This window comes from Mustela erminea, chromosome 12, assembly GCF_009829155.1.
Source record: "Mustela erminea isolate mMusErm1 chromosome 12, mMusErm1.Pri, whole genome shotgun sequence".
In the NCBI taxonomy this organism is placed as follows: Eukaryota; Metazoa; Chordata; class Mammalia; order Carnivora; family Mustelidae; genus Mustela; species Mustela erminea.
The window spans coordinates 48410954-48433127 of NC_045625.1; the positions used below are offsets into that span (position 1 = coordinate 48410954).

The window sequence follows — 22174 nt, forward strand, 5'->3', positions numbered from 1 at the left end:
CCTTCCATCACCCTGGCAGTGACAGGAAGACGTCAAGACCTGGTTCTCTGAAGTTGTCACTACTTGGTGACCACAGTGTGATCTGGCCCAAATCAGTGACAATGCATATTTTTTAGTGCTAAGGAAGGAACTTTTCTTTTGTTTGGCTGAAGGAAAAAAATTCTGCTTTAGCTCTTCAGACAGTCTTGACTTTGCTAAGTAGCTTGTAGCCTCTTTGAAGTAAAAGTGAAGTAACTGAATTTTCTCCAGTGCTCCATGACTAGGAAGTGGGAGGAATTCTTAACTGGCAATATGTTGTTGAAAGAAGGATCTACAGGATGTTGAGCTGGGGTGGGCGGTGGTGGGAGTGGGTAGAGAGCAATTTGATTCCTACTCGCCGTAGGCATCTCACAGTGGCATCAGGGATGGCAAAATCAGGTAATGGTGAAATGAGAGGCTATTCCTCAGGTATCTCAAATTAAATTGTTGCAGGTCCGAGGTCTTTCAGATTCCTGAGGAAAATAGGAAAATGGCTGTTGTGACACCAGTTGGGGAATTAAATCAAGAATTGCCCAAGAGTCTGAGATGGAAATTTAGCCGATTTCGCTGTTTCAGCTGTGTGACTGAAATACATAGTTTCCCCAATAGGAAAAATATATGGATATTCCATTTCCTCAGAATTGCCCTTTGAGAGTTCATCAAGGAAAGCTTGGTGTTCAGTAGCAGGTGACTGGCAATAGTTTGCTCCTTCTGATTCTCTCTCTTCTTCCTTTAGGTCCTTGAATCACAAGTAAGTTTTTACCAATAATATTTACTTTTCAAGGCTTACCTTTAGGAATATCTATTAAAAACCTCTTCTGAAACCCACTGTGATCTTGTGTGAGTGTGTGTGTGTGTGTGTGTGTGTGTGTTACCCCTGCACCTTGCCACTGCTGCTAACACTATAATCATTTATTTACAAGCCTGTTCTTCAAACAGAGTCATCTGCTCTGGCTATCTTTGTATTTGTAGCACCTAGCACTTAATAAATAGGCAGTTAGTAGAGAACTTATTGAGCATCTGCTGTCTACCCATCACTACATGAGGCATTCTGAGATCTTAAATGGGTTCTTCTTGTTTCTAGAAGGGTAGGGAGGTTTATCCAGTGATTTAGTGCATGAATCCTTTGTGAATTAAGTGGTCATCTTTCTGATTCCATTGGGCTAGCTTTGTGCAGTGGCAGTATCGTAGCCAATGAGGTTTATCTGAGGTGCAATTATTGCTAGTTGATTTTGTTGGGCTGTACTGAAATGCACTTGTGTCTTAAAGAGTCAAATGGCCCTGAAGTGCCCAGCCCATAGGGTGAGGCTGCCTCGCCAACATAGAGGAAAAGGAATCCTGACCCTCTTGGCAGAGGCAGGTCAGCAGTAGACTGGCTCTGTCATTCCACCATTGTGGAGTTTCCATGTGGAAATTTGTCTTTGCTCAAGTCAGCCTGGCGATTACTCAAGTGGTTCAGTTTGCATGGAGGGAAACTTCCAGAACTAAAAGCACTAAGATGAAAGGAAAGGAGCCAGGAGTGCAGGCAGTGGAGGCCTTGTCCCGGGGTAGTGGAGGCGTCGTTTCCCATGCTTATTTATTTCTGGGTCCCCTTTCTTTGAAGAAGTAGGAAGGATTAAAATGGAAAGGCCCCAGTATGCCCCAACAACAGGTTTGTGGCCTATGATTTGGCTGTCATGGAAGCAGCAACAGTTGTTTGTGCTAACTTATGATTTTATTTTAGCTCTCATATTTTTTCATCTACATTTTGCTTGCTTTGCTGTCTTAAATCTACTTTCCAAAGACGAAGGCAGGGGGAGAGAAGATCCAGGGTTTGGCGAAGGAAGGGAGCAGATAAAATACCTTTTGTATTTGTAGAAAGGACTGCACCTTGTTACAGCCTGTGATATTTTCACATTTTATGTTTTCGGGACACCAGAAGCTTAACTCAGTACTGCGGAAGTATTGTGTCACAGTGATAGGCTTTAGATAATTTCTACTTATATTTGCATATAATTTATCCTGTGTATTGTAGGTATTATAGCACTGTTCAAAGTTATGGGAATTAAACCATTGTGGTACATTATTTCTCTGAAAAATATTTCACAAATTTATTCAAATTTGGTTCTGTCCACAGATGAATATTGTTATCTCTGTGACATTTCAGATGTGGATTTTTATAACTGTGTACTTCCAATGCCTTTACCTTTCAAAACAGTGTTATTCACAGCATCCCCAGAAAGCAAGCTAGGACAGATTACTACCCAAGTCAAGCTAAGGAAACTGAGTCACAGAAAAGTTGTGACATAGCCTGAAATGTCATACTTATCCAGTTAGGGCGACGCAGAGCTTTAAACCAAAGTACCTGACTTCTCTAAGCTTTATTCCTCTTGCTCTCTCTGAACTGCTAGCTTTGAGTCAAATAGGTTAACTCTTCCCAGGGGAAGGTCTCAGCTAATTTGAAAACCTTCTGGTTTCTTTTTCAGGATTTGTTTGAGGCAGGGACAGGGGATCATCTGTATTCCCTCTTGTAAAATACAACAACAACAATAATAATAATGATGATGTTACAGGAAAAAAAGCTCTTTTGTAGATGTAAAGAGACACCAACAGCAGTAACAACATAAAAAGCAAATGAATTAGGGAATAGTTGTGCTTAAAATCACCCTTCACAGTAATTGCCTTGGGGTGCAAGTACAAAGTTAAAAACTTTCATAAGAAACTTAAAAGCATATAAAGAGCCAGCAACTCCCTCCCCCCAACCTCCCCAAACAGCCAACAGCATTATGTCATATTAGAATATTAAATTTATGGAGGAAACCATTTTAAGCAGTTTCTTCCAAATGAGCCATCCCCCCACCCCCACCCCCTCAGTAATTAAAGAGATCCCTCATGTTAGGAGTAACAGAGAAAACAAATTCAGGCCCTGCCAGATGAGGGCAGACCAGGATCTCTTTAATCCAGAGTCTTCAAATCCAAACCGTCATGAGGTGCTGTCAATCTCTTTCTTCATAGTCTCTGAAGTTCATTGGCACAGCTGTTGTTCCCCTCGGAGCCCTCTGTGGAGTGTGGGTTTAGAGTTCCTAGAGATGGGACTGTGCCTCTGCAGAAGCCAGCCTTCCCCCTTCCCTCCAGGTGCTTGCACAAACACAGCCTTATTTCTGAGTGCAACTAGACTGTGAAGTAAGTAGGAGTCACTCGCCACACAGGAGGAGAGCTGAGAGACAAAGTGACTTGCCCCCCCCCCCCCGTCATAGCTATTATGTGGTGGATTTAGAATGGACACCTGGTCGTCTTATTCCCAGAGTTGTGTCTTAACTGCAGTGAAAGTTTGCGGCGGAAGGGAAGCCGAGGTCACTCTGATCCTAGACTGGTAGGGCTTCGTGAGACCATGATGGATGGTTGGAGATGTCCCTTGATAGAGTACGGTGTCACACCCCGCAGTTCACCAGCCATAATTCTGCGTCCTATTTCTGGCTTACTTTCAAGAGGTGTGTGTCTGTCAGTGGGCGGATGGTTATTGAGCACCTGTTCTGTGCTGGGTATGGTGCTCGGCCCCGAGTCCTGTGCTTTCACAGAACCCACCTCCCCTCTCCTTTGCGCCCCTGTTCAGTGAGAGCCAGCACTGTTTATAGAGCCCTGCAGGCACGGCCAAGTACGTCACGTTAACTTCAGTTCACATATATGAGCTAGAGGCATGAGGGGCTGCCCCCGAGTGCATTGCTACCAGTGTGGAGGGAATGCCAGATCTCCAGCAGGCTGCTGGAACCACAGCCATACTCACTCAGCTCTGGGGCAGGGCTGAGGGTGTCCTTGTATTTGAACAAGGCTGTGTTTCTCTGGATCCAGCCCGGATGATGACTGGACTTCTTCCTTGGGCAGTTCTAAATAGGGGATAAAGTTGACAAAGGCTAGAACAAAAGCACTCCCTCTGCTGCCCACTTAAAACAAAACAAAAACAAAAAACCAACAACAACAGACCAGAACTGTTTTACAGGTTAGTAATCTATGAAACATACAGTCAGAGAAAATACTCCTTTTTCTTTGGGATTTTCTTTGTAGCTTTTCTATCCCCATGATTGCTCATCTCATTTTAGGGTAAAAGTGAGCTTGGAGATACAATGCACGACACTGGGATTCGTTCCTCTCAGCGCGTCATTGAATGGGATGGCGGAGGCTGGAAGACACCAGCTCCAGCCCTCATTTTATAGAAGGAACCGAGTCCTGGGGAGAAAGGATGTTGCTCTGCTTGGACCTTGGGTCCCAGAGCAGGGAAGAGAGGGGGCGTTTCGGAGGGGTTTCTCCTGTCCTCTTTTATCTTCCTTTATGCTCAGGTTGGTGGTCAGCTTCAGTTCTGGGGGCTAGAGTTGGCTTCCATGTTGGAGAGGTCTGCTTTCAAAGACTTTAACTGGGTCTGTGAGACTACATCAGGGTCTGTAGCACACTGCCTTTGTAACCCAGAACCTCTGTTTCCCATTCTCTCTCAAATACTACTTTAAAACAAACGAAAAAAACAAAACAAAACAAAACAAAACAAAAACAAAGCATAAGCACCTTGTGAGTTGATTGCCTGAAAGAGAAAAAAAAAAAGGCTTTGAGATTTCCTATGATGACTGATGGAACAAACCTTGAAGTCAACACATTAGACTTTTTCATTTTTGTTCCAGTTTTCTCCTCACAAATAGAAGAATTTAATAAGAAAGGAACCCATGGTTCCAAAACAAATAGGGTCTAAGTCCAAGACATCTAAAGCTTGTGTGGAATCCCTCCGGCATTTATTCCACTAGGCCCCAGGGAAGGGAGGAGACAAAAGTCCATATCCCTGTTGTAGTCAGAGTTGGTTCAATTAAAGGTGAAACTGTCTGTCAGACTATTTATAGCATGTTTATAACATGATGGAAAAAACAAAAGACCATAGGTTTTGAAGCCCGGCCTTTATTCACAGATAGTAAAGACTTTTTGTTTTAAAGGATAGATTCCCTAACATGCTCTATAGTAATTGGTAAGAATTTAAACCATGATATGCTAGCTAATTTGGTAATTGTTATCCTATTCATTATTAACAATTTGTGTTTCATGTTGAGAAATTAAGGAAATGTCAGTCTTTTTTTTTTTTTAATTTATTTTATTTATTTGACAGAGATAGACACAGTGAGAGAGGGAACACAAGCAGGGGGAGTGGGAGAGAGAGAAGCAGGCTTCCCTTCAAGCAGAGAGCCGGATGCAGGGCTCCATCCCAGGACCCCGGGATCATGACCTGAGCCGAAGGCAGACGTTTAACTACTGAGCCCCCCAGATACCCCAAGGAAATGTCAGTCTTAACGATGAAGACATGACTAATTTTTAGATAGAAATAGAGGGGCTTCAGGATATTGTCTTAGAATGTAAAATATTTTTCATTTTAAATACTTAGAAAATTGGGTTTCATTGGCATTTCCAAGGAATTTCAACCAGGTAGGATATGATTAATAGAGCTTCCAGTATAATTCTGTGAACTTTTCGTTGAATTTTTGCTTTATAGCTATATATTATCACTTATTCTAGCCCCCATCTCCTTGCTTTTGAATTAAGGTACCATCACTTTATTTTAAAGGTATAAATTCATTGGGGGTTTTGGGGGTACTATTTTACAAGTGACTGCTGCTATAACTTATATTTGCATAATAAAGGAGGAATGAGGTATGCTGAAGTCTACAAAGAAACTTTGCTACATGACGTATTTGACTCTGAGATTCATTCATCAAAGTAAAGTTGCTGTCTTGAGGGCTCTGGGTGGAGGGTGGGGTGAGCCTGGTGGTGGGTATTATGGAGGGCACGTATTGCGTGGAGCACTGGGTGTGGTGCATAAAGGATGAATTTTGGAACACTGAAAAAAATAAATAAAAGTAGAAAATTTTTTTTTAAAAAAAAAAAAGGTATTTCTCTGATTTGGGTCTTTCTAGCTTGTTTAGAAAACAAACCCACCGACTTGCCTTTTTAGTTCTCCTAGAGAAGATGGCGCAAAACCAGGAGAGTGTATAGCAGTTTTCCCTTCTGTTTTGTTAGTCTTATTTATCACAAGGCCTTTTATCCAGAAATGTCTTCCCCAAATAGAAGCATTTAATGTTGGAATAGTCATTTCCTAACTGTTTTTGGAATATTTAGGAAATTTTTTAGGTAGCATTCTCTTACTTGCTATTTAGGAAAATAAGCACTAGCGAAATGTGTAGTTTGCTCCAGTAGGACAGTTTTGTTGCTAACTGAAATAACACTCTGACTGATCACTTTACTGGTATGGCTGTCTTCACCCCATCAAAATCAAGTATCTGTATTTTGGAGAAGGACTCAATTTTGGTGGATTGGTAGCCTTCATATTTAGGTCATACCAAATTCCTAGAAAATATAGGTAATGTAAATCAAAGTAATGAAAGTCAAGTGTGATTTTGCCATAAATCTAAAATGAAAATGGTGGCTTCCATTCCTGACTCAAGGACTTTGAGCCAGGTTTTTGTTTTTGTTTTTGTTTTTAAATAAATGAGCCAAGCACCATATTTGATCAACTGTAAATGGTGTATTTCTGATCCTGTTGGATTGTCTTTAATATGCATGACTCATTTTAATATAGCAGTCTAATAGTAGCAGGTTGTATGAAATTGTTTAAAATACATTAACACATTCTTGCATATTTCTTAACCAGAGACCATTTGTGCTTTTTTAATACAACAGTTCAGAATTTGAAATTATACCATCAAGTTAATAAAATGCAGGCTGGTTTCTAGGAGGGGAGATTTGATGTGAATCTCTGTAAAAATTTGTAAAGAGTTAGTGGTATGTGATGTTGCTTTTTAAAGGTAGATTACTGAGGGATATCTGTTTAGCTGCACTCTTTCACATTATAAAAAGTTACTGTAGAAAACATAGCCATTACCAATCAAATAGTTGGCATTTCTGCTGTGTTTGAATTTTTGCTTTCTAGACTGCCTTCCCATCAGCACAAATAACTTCACCTTGAGCCTTAAGGTTGTATAAATCACACCGACCTTTAAAATGCATGAATCAACTCTTAAGGCAATGGATTCTTCATTCTTTCTGTTCCTTTTCTCTTGCCATTGCTTTATAATGTCAAGTAGGCTTAAAGCTTTGGCTTGATAAGTGGACATTATAATAGGCTCATAGTCTTTTGGTGAATTCATAGAATCAAGTTATTCTAGGTCAGCCACAAGTCTTGGGTATTGACTTATGGCAATAAAGTCCTCCATTGGCAAGAACACTGTTCTCAGCACCTATCAACTATTTGAAAATATTCAACGAGTCCAGATGGGATTTAGAATTGAAATATTTAGAAGATTTTCTTGCAAATGCGTATGTTTATTTAAAGTGCTTTTCATGGTCGTTGCCTTCAGAATCCCTTTACAAGCTGTGGAAGAAAATTGCTTTCAATAAATTAGAGTCCTAGGACATATATTTGGTCTGCTTTGTTTCCCTTTTTGGTCAAAGTGTTTGTAGGGCACTATCTTCTTGAGCTAACAACTAGATCAGAGAGGAGGCTGGCTGTATGTAGGATGAATTCGAATCAGGATGGCATAGAAGCTAAGATGTGATGCTCAGGGTCTTTGCTGAATGAAGGCAGAGGCTTTGAGGGGTAGACTGAGGCTTGTCGCATATGAGTGAGGACATTCACGCACAGGAACAGACTGACAAGTTACGGCAGGTCTGTTTATAAGCAAGGACTTGACAAATAATTGACTTAGTATACTAAATATTACTTGTGGGCCAGCTAGTCGTTGAAAATGAAAGTACTCACAACTGCATTTGGACTTTAATATCTACTGAAAGCTAATTGTTAAGGTGTTCTAGTCTTCTAAATTTAGCTAGTATTTACATAATAACAGATGCAAGCTCTTTATCACTCCTCCAAACCCCTTCCTCCAGTGTACTCACTCAACCCATTTATTTAAGTAGGTTGTTATAAAAGTTTCTGTGTGGTCTTGAGTTTAAGTTACTGAAGAATCTTTTGTTTCTAATCAGTCTAATAATTAAAAAGAGTTATAGAAATAATGTCAGTGTCCTCAGAAATGATATATTGCAAGTTTGGGAGCCAAGAGACAGAAAAAGATACTCCCGGCCAACACTTGCAAATCAGAAGCAGCTGCAGCAAGGTCAGAGTCCCCGTGTGTCAAGGGGCTGGTTATTTTATCATCAGTGAAAGAAATCGACTTTGTTCCATGTCTCTAGGCATTTGACACTTCTATTGGGCATCATCTCTAGCCTTCTAGGAACAGACGTCAAGAATGTGGTACAATAAATTCTACTTACGCAATGACTAGAAAGTACAGTAGTAATTTCAAAGTTGCACAATAATTATTTATGTATTGTGCTTCATCGTTGTACATGGGCCAGGCTTTGAGTCCGTTACTGTTATAGAGCCTGAAGCTACTTTGCTCTTTGAGTTTATTAGCACAGTTGGGTTTTTTGGCCTTTTTTTTTTTTTTTTTTAAAGGATTATGGTTTTCATAGCAGTGACATTATGGGATTACTGTGTTCTTGACATTTCTTATGGGAAAAGCTTGCATATTATCTGGTGGATTATGCTTGAATTTTGGATCCAGTTCCTATTCCTTGCCGACCAATGAAAAGCAACTTGTTTAGCCTCTGATGTTTAGAAAGTTCTTCTGTGACCATGTCCATATTTTCCTGGCAGGGTCTGCTTGAGCAGTAAACAGATGTACCTTTTGTGCTATTATCACATGAAGAGCCATAAGCTTACTCTAGAGCATTTTATTTGTTTTATTGTTCATTCTGTTTTTTTTTCTTTTTCCAAATACAGTTGGTGAAACTAGGTGTTACAACAATTTCTGTATTATTAAAATAGTGTTAGAAAAAATTTTTGGGGGGGGGAGCAATTGTATACATACATTCCTTCAGTCCTTTCAAAAATAGTGATGTCTTAGAAAATGGTGGAATTCATGGGTTGAAGGAGGTACCTTACCCAGTTGGTGGAGGAAGAAACAGCTTGTTAACTGAAGCAATGAAAAAAACTGAATCCCAGAAAGAGCCACTCTGCTTGGATGAGGATTAGTATATGAGAGCATCTCTAGGGCTGCAGCTCTCACACGTAAGCAGGCATCAGAATCGCCTGAAAGATTTGGGATAACAGATTGTTGGGGCTTACCTACCCTAGTGTTTCTGCTTCAAGAGGACTGGGGTAGGGACGGAGAATTGGCATTTCTCATGAGTTGCCCAGGTGATGTCTCACATGGCTGATCCAAGGACAACTGCTCTAGTAAAATTAAACTAATGGAGTCTTAGCTATGGTTTTGATTTTTTTTTCTTCTTTCTTCTTCTTCCCCCTCACCTTCATCCTCTCCTTTCTCCTCTCCGTCCTCCCTTCATCCCTGTATCCCTCCTCCCCTCCTTTCCCCCTCCCTCCCTCCCACCTCTCTTCCTCCTCCTCCTCCTCTTCCTTCTCCTCCTTCTTCTGTTTCAGAGGTAGTAACACCACAGAGAAGGGAAAGAATTAAACTTTGTTAGTGAGGGTGTCTGACTTTTGGTTGACTAGAAGAAGATTGAATTGTCATTAAGTTGCTGAACTAATATTAAGGAAATACTATGTTTAGAACTTATTTCTAAATTTGGTTTACTTTGTATTATAGATTATAAATTGTTATTCTTTTAACAAGAACTGCTATATTCAAAACATGCATGTGGTTTCTCTATGGTTAGTTTAACCATAGATGTTTGTTCCATCCAGAAAATGAACTCTTGCTACTAGATGAGGCACTTTGATTTAATGTTACAACCTGGGGATAGGTGGGGAAGGGGGCTTAGTTTTTAGTTGGGCTCTAAAATATCTGGATCCAAAATACCTAACTATGATTTCTTTGAGGGTAAGTGCTTATTTTATTCATACTTGTATTTTTAGTCCTGGTGTGTAATAAGCACAATGTTTGTGAGTGACTAGCACTGTACTTGTTTTGCAGATAATTAGGTAGTGATGCTGGGTATCACAGAAGATTAACCTACCCCACAAAAATCCATTAGTGACTTGAAAAATTTGCTTACTAGCTTATTAATATAGATTTTGTTACCTCAAGAAATTTAAGGCAAATGAAAATCCTAATAGAATTAAATAATATTAGGGTTTTTAATATCAACACAAATCTCTAGAAACATACATTTTGGTAGCCATAACACATTATCTAAATGAAGCTGGGATTAAAAGCCATGGAGTGAGGACAGAAGTGTTAAACTAAAATACAAAAGTCCTAGTAAACCGTATTTGTCAAAGAAACTTACAAATTTAGATTGTTAATTTAATCTTAATAGTTTAGCAGAATCATGTTATCCTAATCTTTTTTCCTCAGTCTTCATTTTCCTTTCTTTATTGGTAATGGGGCATAGTATCCACATCCCTAAGACTCCTATATCTGTAAAATGGTGGGAGGTGTTCTTAAGGGTGAGGACGATGTTTTTAATGTCTTAACACCTACCTCTTGGTTAGTCAGAAATTTTGGCTAAATGGCATCTTTTCTTTGACTCCATTTAGTGGAAGTATGCATAACTGTTGGCAAAATAGTCATGTGTTAAGACTAATGTTTGGTAGGAATTTAGCATTTAGAAAATGATTTTCTTGTAACATACCTAAAATACTACCCTGGATGTGCACGATGCTTTCTGTTATTTTAGGGATAGAAGAATCTGGGGTAGAAAGAAGTTATGTAACACGCCTAAAGTTAGTCACTTGAGCTAGGAAATGTCAGAGCCAGGCAGAGAACACAGATTTGCTAGCTCTAAATCTGGTTTCTCTTACAGAACTCAACTATGAACATACTGGTTCCCCACCCATTGGACAGTGTGTATAGTGGAAGGTATACATAAGTGATACCAGTTTTCCTTGACTTTGAAATATTTCAAAGTCTAGAAACCTTGCTCTTCTCTGAATTTCTCTGAACTTCATTCAGCATCACCTTCTTGTTTTAAACATTTTTTTATTAGAGTAAGAATTTTCGTTTTTGGCGTTTTTTTGGGGGGGAGGAGGGGGGTGGAAAAATGAGAAGACAAATAATAAGCGCAAAGAAGAAAGTAACTTTTCATCCAGGCATTCAGCACAGAGTGCTGGGCACAGAAGCCATTAATAAGTATCTATTGATTGAATGCCAGGAATTAGCTCCCTGACCTCTGGGTAAATTGCTTAAGTTGTCATATTCCATCTGTAAAAACCGGGTGGCTGGCAGGGATCTTGGGCTACTTATTTCCTTATGTTATGGATTTATGTGACATCAGCGATCTTTCAGGGACTTGGTGAAAGGTGTTAAATAAATCATACCTTTATTATTATCTCTAAGGAGGACATTATTTGAAATTTGCTGTCTTTAAATATCTTACTGCTCCTTGTCCTAAGGAGGAAAGAAAATGACTTCTTTGGAGTATATGGTACATGTTTATCTGGAGGGGTAACAGTATGTATGAGAGCGGTTGTATTTATTTATAAATAAATCATCATTATGAAACACTTAAAAACTTCTTCCTGTGATATTTCAAGTTATATTGTTTAGTTTCCACCCTCCCTGACCCCAGACCACGGTCAGATGGACTCAGAGTTTCTCAGCATTTCTTTATGAAAATAGAATTACAAGGAAAAGGAATTACTAAAGTAGGAAAAGCTTGCTTGATTTCTTTGTAGTCTTTTTCTGGTTGATTGTGTTTGCTCCATGGGCATGATACAAACATGTATTAATTCACACAGTTTACTTAGTTCACTTAGATGCTATCCTAATTAGATGTTATTGTCCAAAAAATTTGACCATATGGAAGAGAAACTAAATTAGACAGTGGGTTTCTACATATAGGATATGAAAGCACATGAGGAGAATGACTTTTATAAAACACAGATGTACCTGTTGTCTTTTTTTTAAATTGAGATTTTATTTATTTATTTGACAGGGAGAGACACAGGGAGATAGGGAATACAAGCAGGGGGAGTAGGAGAGGGAGAAGCAGGCTCCCCACCGAGCAGGGAGCCCGATGCCATGTAATGCGATGTGATGCGATGTGGGACTCGATCCCAGTACCCTGGGATCATGACTTGAGCTGAAGGCAGATGCTTAACAACTGAGCTACCCAGGCATCCCAGATGTACCTGTTGTCTTATGATAAATTTAAGTAAACCAGATTTTTCTCCAGATGGGATTTTAATGCTTCTAAAATATTTACAAGCGTGATAAACAACTTTTCTTTTTCCTATTGTTTTAGTACTATTTTATGCCTCACCCAGATTTTCTATTAGCAGAGTTAGTGTTTCCATTGTGTAGGTAGTAGTTTACATGGAGTGAGGTACATTCATCCATTTAATTAGATCCCCTGTTAGAATGGGCTGAGACTGGTGGCCGGACATTGAAGTCAATAAACAGGAAGACTACTCTGGAAACATAAATTGCTAGTTTACCCTTTGTAAACTTCATCTTTTTTTTTTTTTTTTTTTTTAAACTTCATCTTTTTTATATATATATGAATTAGGCTATAATAGAATTCCACACCAAAAAAAATGAACTGAAAATCTCTTAGCAAAATTTATATTTTATTAATATTTGATATTTAATAATTCTAGGATTAATTTTAAAAGTGTGATATTAATGATTTTACTGGGTAGTTTTGCGTGCAAGTTTCATTAGTTTCATAAGAGGAGTGGTTCCCTGTAAAGGTGGTTTGGGAACGCAGCTCACCTTCATTCAGTTTTATAATTTATCTTTCAGAACTGACTCAGTGAAAGTTACCATGATCACACTTTAAGAGGAAGAATTTTTCTTCTGATTTACACTGAATGAATGAACATTAGCTAGCTCTTCAGGTTAGGGTCTTAATTATTCTCTTGTTTGACCTTTGCCTGTAACATTTGGTTTGAGTTGTGTTCTTCTCTTTGACTTTAAGATTCAGCCACTGGCAGGAGCCTTATTTAATCTTTCTATTGAGCTGTTTCATCTCCTTGAATAAGGCATAAACCTATTCATCAACCTATCTTTCATATGGGCATGCTGTTCTGGAATACTATTAAGATTGAGTGCATTGTGGCAGGGTGCATTCCATTTAAAAAGCAATGTAATATGTTTCAGTGTGATTAAGAACAAGAGTGTTACAAGTGTAATATATAGTAAAATCATAACACTCAAGGCCTTTTTACATAATGTGCTATTCCTAATGCGCAAACAGTTGATTTAATTTTTTACTTTAGCTTTCTAAGAGCATGATGTTTCTCATAAATGCTGCCAGTATGTTCTGATCTTTCATTCCTTAATACTTGAGTTGATCTGCTGCTATAACTAAATTATATCAAGTTCCTGAGGAATCAAATTTCTAGTTTGATTTATACATGTAAAACAGGGTCCTACTCAGTGGATTTAATCTGACTTCCTAATTGAAATGGAAACAAGAAGATGAAAATCTAATTTATAGAAAAAAAATTTTTTTTTTTGGTATGGGACAGCCTCTGTTAAGGAAATTAAATATTCACTTATTTCTTGGTCTAATAAAAATAAACTTTTCCATTAAGAAAGAGGCTTTAGGGGCGCCTGGGTGGCTCAGTAGGTTAAAGCCTCTGTCTTCAGCTCAGGTCATGATCTCAGGGTCCTGGGATCGAGCCCCGCATCCGGCTCTCTGCTCCGCAGGGAGCCTGCTTCCTCCTCTCTCTGCCTGCCTCTCTGCCTACTTGTAGTCTTTGTCTGTCGAATAATAAATAAAATCCTTTAAAAAAAAAAAAAGAAAGAGGCTTTACTAGGAGACATTTAAAAAAAATTGTGTGATTCCAAATCTGTTTTGGTTTTCTTGTTCTTTTGTTTGTTTTGTTCTAGTTTCCTGATTGTGTTATAGCAGATGAGATGTTTAACCAGTGGATGGTTTGTGTTTAAGCACTGATACTAAAGAGGGCAGTGCAGTTGCCTTCTGGTTCAGATAGAAGTCACACATTAGGACTTGTCATTGGAATACTAGAATTTTAAATGTAGAAGCCACCTCTGAAGTGGAATGGCTCTTTATGTGACTGAGAAGGTCATGAGTGAGTGGTCAGAGGGACTCTCCAAAGGTCATATGGTGAGGTTGTGGTGGAAGTGGCGCCAGAATCATGCCTCTTGATTCCTTGCCAGTTTTTCATTGGCTACATCACAGTGCTCAAATTCAGATTACATTTGTGTTTTCTTTTCTTTTTCCCTCTCTCCCTCCCTCCCTTCCTTTCTTTTAGATTTTATTTATTTATTTGACAAAGAGAGCATGCACAAGCAGGGGGAGCAGCAAGCAGAGGGAGAGGGAGAAGCAGGCTCCCCGTGGAGCAGGGAGCCGGACCTGGGGATCCATTCCAAGATTCTGGGATCATGACCTGAGCTGAAAGAAGGCAGACACTTAACCAACTGAGCCATTCAGGCGCCCCTCCATTTGTATTTTCTATTTGTTTGTTTAATTGCAGTATCTTTGTTTTGCTGTTTTGTAATACACAACCTTGGAAGCTTTATTTACTGCTTTTTTTCCCCACAGTATGTCCTAACTAGAGCATTATGAGTTTGAAGTGGGCAGACATTGTGGACTGAATGCTACTACTTTTAGTGGTGGATTGAGCTGAAAGAATTCCAAAAAGAAGAATATATATATATATTTTTTCATTTATCTTTGTTGAGAATCTCTAAGGCCAACAATAAAACCAGGTCTAAGAACGTTTAGTTAAACTGGTTGTAAATATGTATATTTAAATTATATTTGTTTTTGGGGGGGGGGCAGATTTTTGCAACAGTCCAAAATAAGTTCTCTAATGTTTACAGTTTGAATTTGATTGCTGTTAGATAACTGGATAATTTCTAGTTTCCAGAAAGTGTCTGAAGCTTTTTGGGGATTATCTTATTTATGTCTTTACCTGGATGCTCTCTTAAAGCTTAAGGAGTTGTATGATGTAGGTAATCACGTTAGCTCCATTTTTATAACCAGGGGAACACAGTGTATTACGTGAGGATCCAAGGTGGGATCTGAACCAAGGGCTGCTTCTTAAAAGCTCTGGTTGACCATTAAGCTCTGCCTCCACATTACAGACAATTTCTTCTTCCACAAACTCTGCTGTTGTGAAACTAAATCTGGTTTAAGTTAGTAAACACTTTTATGATTCATACACTAAGCTTCCTCCTCTTTCTTCATACTCCATCCAAATTTTCCTCACTTCCCATTCTCCTTGGTTTATTTGGAGCAGTGGTTCGTGTGCCTTGTGCCTTATTTGGATACCTTCTTTCTGTTCTCAAAAGAGTAAGTGATTCTCTCTTATTTCCAAATGAGATTAAAGCTGCTAGTCATTGGCTCCCAAATTCTTTACTAATATCCAGTGTTTTTTTTTTTTTTTTTCTTTTTAACCTTCCCCTTAGAAAACTATGTTTATTGGGTATTTCAAGATCGAAAGTAACCATGAAGAAATACTAATTCAGCTACTCATCTAGTGGAGGGTGTCTCATGCACTCCAGCTTGTACTTTAATCTTTTCCTCATAAGCTTTTTCTAGAATCATTCCCACTCATTGCAGTGTTCTTTCTTCCTGGTTTTGGGGGCACTGTCATACCTGCTTTCTTTAGACAAGCCAAAATTAAACCAATGACTGATTCTCTCTGCTGCTCCCTGATTTGTCCCCTAAGCTTTTCAGTTTGCGAGTTCTTATCTAGAATTCTGGCTGTTATTAGTTTTTGTGTTGGTTCTGATTTCTCTTTCATTTATATTGATACTGTTTCTTCCTTTAAGTAATTCCTGGGTTTCAGAGACCATGAGAGGTACCATGGAGTTAGCACTGCATTTGTTAATCAGAAGGTATTTTGTAAAATTTGACCTACAAAGAAAAGTAGGAGCTGTTTTTCTCCTGTTCCTGTCTCTTTCTGTTTAGCCCAAAGACATGTTAGAGCTACAAATCAAACTGAGAAATCAATGTAGCCCACTTTCATAGTCAGTGTAGGCAGAAAATAGTAGATCACACCATGGATCATAAGAGCAAGCAAAAAAAAAAACCAAAAAAACAAAAAACACTCAAAAAACAAAACAAAAAAAACAAAAAAAACTCTAAAAGATTTACTTTAATGATATAGGTTAATTTTTATTTACTTTTGAACATTAATATCAGATTTTATGTTTACACTTCCTTTTTTTTTTCCCCCTCTCACATAATCCAAAGGAGCCTAATACTGTATCTAAAACTCAGGATTGCTCCTTAGGCTGTTTAAATTTTGATTATTTGGATCAAACACCTTATTGCTTTTGTGAAAGCAATAGACACTACAGGGCTGCAGGGATTCCTGGAACATAGTTTGAAAATTCTTGCCTTAGAAGGGTGGTGATGGAAAATTTCCCTGGTTTATTTGAGGAGATTGAAAGGTTGTCGGGCTAAACAGGAGCCACATTCCTGTATGTCCAAGGCTTAAGCCATTGCCTCCGTATGAGCTTCACCCTCATTCTGTCTTCATTTGAAGCATCTAATGGAGCTTAAATCAATTAAGGTACTTAGGATAGGCTCTCTGTGGGCCAAATGTTAAATCGAAGAAACAGAGTAGAGTCCCCAAGATGTCGGAAAGAAATCTTGTCCCTAACCCTTCCTCTGAAGTTAGAACAGTTTTTGTTCCTTCCCTGGATGCACTCATTTTTCCTACTGAAAGGGATAAAGTAAAAATTAATTAGCAAGTATGAATTTAGCAAGTATTGAAAATGGAATTGTATGCTGTACAAGAAATCGGGGCAATACATTTTAAAGTGTCTCTTACACACTGTGCACTTATTGAAAGTATGTTTTTATTTTAGTTAAAGTATTCCTTTCAAATGAGGGTCTGTGTGTTTGAGAAAGTTATTTCGAATGGCATCACTCTTGTGTTCTTCATTTCTCTCCTGGCTCATGTGATTGTTTTCCTTGTAGCACAGGTTTCTCCTTGAGTAGACAGCTTCTCATTTGTGATCTTTCTTTTTCTCACATTGCATTTAAAACCCATGAATTTTTAAGGCTGGTGGCCCTTAGTCTGGACACTTCCTTTTGTACTGTGTTTAAGAACGCTGAGATTTCAAGAAAAGATTAAAAAATACATATATATGTCACTTAAGATTAGGTTACACAATTCTGAAGAATGATACCTACCTATTAAACCTTCACAAATGAAGACTCATAATGTAGATTTTATAAGTAGATACATTGTTTTCTTGGGAGTTTGTAGCATTGGGAGAATGTAAGATTGGAGAAAGGAAGTTGTGAAATCAGAATAGCCAAGCCTGTGTGAGTATTAATGGTGTATTCAGGCTGGAAGAGAAGTTCAAGCAAGTGATGCTCAGGAAGGAGGAAGTGCCTTCACCTCAGTTAGAAAATCCAGGTGAGTGGCTAAGCAGCCCTGGGGGCTGACATAAGGATAGACTTTCCTTAGGTTGTTTTCGTATCTTCCTCTGTAAGCAGCATACAAAGCATTTGTTTCCTGCCGATCCAGCACAGGTCTCAGCTTTACTGTCACCTTCTCAGAGAAGGGAGGATTAATGTAAAATAAGAAGGAGCTCTCCAGTCTCCTCACATGAGCCTGCTTCCTTTCCACCATAGCACTAATACTCAGTACTTTCTCAATATTTTCTTGATGCGTCTTCTCTCTTTCCTCCTTGTCCAGCTTGTCTCTCATCAGTGGATGTTAGTTTAATATGTGTTCACTACTCTGTCTTGTCTCCAGCATAGAATCTGTACTCAGATGACAGTGTCTCTGGCTAGACTGTCATCTGCTCGAGAGCAAGAATTCCACCTTACCTTTGTAGCCCTAGGATTATATGGCCCCTGTTAGCTTGAATTAATTAGGCTAATATTATTGAGAAAAAAATGAATTACTATGAATGAGAAAATAGGATAATTTTATAAGTGAAGACATTACATCCCCCCCACCCCTATTTATTTATTTGAGAGAGAGAGGGAGTGAGTGAGTGTGGGGTTGGGGGTGGGAGGGCAGAAGGAGAATCTCAAGCAGACTCCCTGTTGAATGCAGGGCCAGACCTGCATGGGGCTTGATCTCGGGACCCTGAGCTCTCGACCTGATCCGAAACCAAGAGCTGGGTGTTCAACCAACTGAGCCACCCAGGCAGCTCCTTTTTTTTTTTTTTTTGGACCTTTAAATAAAAAGCAGCACCAAGCTTAGTGACAGCTGGGCCAAGTATAAAACATGGGTAAAACTTTGATGCCGGAGGCTGTCCCAAGGGTTGTTTACTTCTGCTACATCCAGAAGTCACAAGGTGATTATTTTAGGAAATGTGATTCTTCAATAGCTTCTTAGATATTTGTTTAAATAATAAAAGGCCATAGAGGGGAAGCTCTGTTTCTGATGGCCAGCTTTTTGATGTGGTAATACACACTGAAATGAAGTTGCTTCTGCTACATATTGAGAGATTCTTAGTTACTTTTTAAGAAGACCATTTTCCATGTGCTAATGTTGCTTTTCCAGATGGACCTTCTGAAATATGGTATTCTGAAAAATATTTTATCCAAGGTTTGACTTTAAACTTAAAAAAAAAAAAAAGATTTATTTATTTGAGAGAGCGCGCACACACATGTGCATGTGTGCTTGGGTCTGGTGGGGGAGGGGCAGAGGGAGAGGGTGAGAGTCTCAAGTAGACTCCATGGTCAGCACAGAGCCTGATGTGGGGCTCAATTTCACTGCTAAGATCTTGACCTGAGCTGAAACCAAGAGTTGGATACTTAGCTACTGTACCAACCCAGGTGTGCCCAAGGTTTAACTTTAAAAATGATGGTTATCTTTGAGAAAGAAATCTTAAGATTTTTCCGTTTGACTAATTCTCAATGAAAGAATTAGGTTTGTCCTAAGGTACAGTTTCTTTAAAGATATACTCTTGCTATTTCCTATCAAATTAGTGTGGAAATATATTTCCACCAGGCCACTTTTTGAAGCAGTGCCATATACTGAGTTATCGTGAGGCAAGTTGGCAGAAGTACTATCAATTTTAGTGAAAGATGTAAGATTGAGTATTTGTATTTAATATTTCCTAACAATTCAAAATGTTGTCTAGTTTGGGGCAACTTTTGTATTTTGTTGGTTCATTTGTTATATGGCATTCCTTGAAGATCATGAAGGGAGTCTTGTTTTAACATCACAGTTATATTCTCTACAGGTGAAATGTTTTGACTTAATCTCTGTTAGATGGGCTCTTGCTAACTGTAATGATGTAACTGCTCTGAAAGCTAAAAATGTGCATATGTTTAAAAAAAAAATCCTACCTTTTTTTCCCTTCTGGAGAGAGAGGCTAGAAATATTCTAAGTCTATAACTAAAGATTCCAAGTTACTAACAAATGAAGTCACTTTTATGTTCACCATTAAGGTTTTTTCAACATGGCCAATTTGGAGTCTTAAATTCTTTTTCCAAATCTAGGAGTTTTCTGTAATATTTCACAATTAATGATCCCTCTTTTGTATGTGTAATCCACTTCTTGCCCACCTGGGCTTTCTGAGTATGTGTGGTGTGAGGTTCTCCATACAGGTATAAACTTGATCCATATTATCCATTTTTTCTTCATCGTTTTCTGTGTTTCCACTTAGAGTGACTGCTGAATTACGCCGTTGATCTTTCCTAATGCCTTTGCTCATACTTTCCTTCCATCCAGGCCTTTCTTCTCAACTGCCAAGCTTGTTCCATCTCTTCCTTTGAAGTTCATACTAAAGTTATGTTCCATTGACCCAACTCCATTTCATAAATGATGGGCTGGGTTCAGAGATGAGAAGTGGCTGGAGGCACAGCTGTAGCTCTTGGGAAGCATAGAAAGAAATGGGGCTGAGGATGGAGCTTGATAGTAGCATTTATAATAGACTAGGTAATAGGATCAAGGAGAAGAGAGGGTTAAACCCAGAAGAGGGAATCTACCATTGTTGTTTTGTGATATTGGCAGAGGGCTCTCTGGAGGAAGTGGTATTTGAGTTGGTCCTTGAGTGGTAAATCTGGAAGAGGTGAATCCACCTAACTCAGTCTCTTAACTGTATCTAGCTGGTTTCTTAAAAGTTCGTTAAAGTTAATTGGACATTTGTGTGACCACAGTTCTTTTTTTGCTTATGAAGCAATTAGGTTTTTAGAATTGCTTTTGAATTTAAAAACAAACAAACAAACAACAACCACAACAAGGTTAAAACCTCAACAATGGAACTGGAAAGTTGCCTGATGTTACCTTTAGTTGTTTTTCCAGGAAACAAGGAAATGGCCCAAAGGGGGAAAATACTTTTTTGCCCTTAAAAAATACCTGTTTTGAAATGGGCCAAATAGTGCTTCTTCGGCAGCACATATACTGAAATGGGCTGAATAGAAATCGTGGCAGAACCTTTTTGTGGGGGTTCTATGTGTGTGTGTCCTTATAAAAACAAAAACAAAACCCAACTGTTGATTTTTGTTCTTTTCAAAATGTCACGAGCGTAAAGGCTTCCGTGCTCAATGGCAGTGAGGTGCTCAGACTGCTGGATGCTAGCTTTAGACTTCTTAATGCTCCCACAGGACCACTGAGGGCAGAGACATGGTCCAGGCAGCCCCCTCCCTGTTGAGGGGCTCTGAAATGGCAGAACTCAAGCCAGAAGGGAAGGAGTCCAACATGCTCAACTGGAAGGGACGTTCAGCACAAAGCATGGATAATAACCGGTCTATATAGAGAGTTTGGTGTGTTTCCTTCCTGAAGGGGCTCTGCACAGTAAATAAAGTAAAACCAATAATTATCAATGGTCAACTGGGCGGTGTCCTAAACCAAAGTATTCAGATGGGCATGAATCGTAGTGTCTAAGCGAACAGAGTGGGGAGGAGTCCACCAACTCTTTTCTTGAGGATTAGGGAAAAAAATGATTGCCCAGTGATAGTTTTTTAAAGCTTTAAAGAGGGTATTATGAATTTGTAAAAGCTTCTTTTCTTTTTTTTTGGTGCTAAACAATGGAATGTTTTAATTAAGTTCATTTTTTGTGTTTGTATATGAACTGTATAGTAATAGCACAAGCTTATTTTTTCATCTAAGGAGCACTTATTTCCCTGTACCAAGCACAGGTGTTTGTTTTGTTTTGTTTTGTTTTGAAGCCTTTTTCTCCTAAATGAAGAATATTAAAAATTTCAGGTAAGGGAGTAAGATTTTTAACTTATTATACATTAGCTAAAATATGACCTTTCCCCCTTTCATGTTTTTTTCTTCCTTGTGTGCATTTTTTGTTCAACTTAAGTAGATTAATGGTCAGTGTACGTCGCTAGCATTGTACTGCATATGTATATGGGGAGTGTGCCTACTTTTGAGAAGGTATTTTAGGGAACAAAACACAATTACTCATTATTTACCCACACTTTGGGTTGTTCCTCTCAGGCATGACTGTTGTGTGGTGGTAGACCTTCATGGTACATGTGATTACTTGGAAATGGAACGTTTTGGAAATGTCTCCTAGTTAGAGCCTTCGAAGACATGAGCAGAAATGCGTGGAAGGAGGCGAGAGGGATGTTGTTTCTGACTCTATAATGTTAGTTTCAGAATGACAGTGGGAATCTTCCGGCTCAGTTGGTTTACTCAGTTTCTCTAAGTTTGGTACTGTCAGATTAAAACCATTCCAGATTGGGTCGTCAGCTTTCAGGAGAAGGCTCCTCTCTGACCACACTACCTATTACCTACCCCCCCCTCCCGCCCCGCCCCGCCCCGCCCTGCCTTTTTGTTTAAAAGTTCATGTCAATTGTCGGAAGTGGGAGTTTGGAGAAGAATTGGAGGGCTCCCGGAAAGCAACTTCTTTAGCAATGGTGAATCAGTGAAGGATGGTGTGTCTCTTTAAAAAATTCAATTCAACAAACATTTTTGCTTTACTTGGCTCAGTGTTCGTGTCGGCAGTTACAGATAGGAGTAATAATGGGGTTGCTGACCTCAAGGGGGCTCAGTCTAGTGGAGGAGGCGGAGAGGTGAGTGAGTGTTATCTTGCCAGTCTGATAAATGCACCAGCCTGATAAATGCAACACGAGAAGCTTGGAAAGGGGAGCGAGGGAGACATTCTCAAAGAGCTAACATCTGGGCTGGATTTTGACAGGAGTGAGAGCTTCCAGTGATTTCTGCCGAATCGATTTGCATAGTTTAAAGAATGGATGTTAATCCTCCCACTTTACTGTCACCTAAAAAAATCTGATGGCATTCCAAAGATGAATGTCCCTTTAATAATTTCTGAAAGTTTTATTA

General features: G+C 39.0%; 1 protein-coding gene and 1 pseudogene across 2 annotated transcripts in view; both read left to right on the forward strand.

The window, feature by feature from the left end:
• MLLT3 (MLLT3 super elongation complex subunit) overlaps positions 1 to 22174 on the forward strand; it is a 278476-nt gene that overhangs the window by 129175 nt on the left and 127127 nt on the right. The gene's annotated exons all lie outside the window — the stretch shown is intronic.
• On the forward strand, positions 1184 to 1308 carry LOC116571195 (annotated as a pseudogene).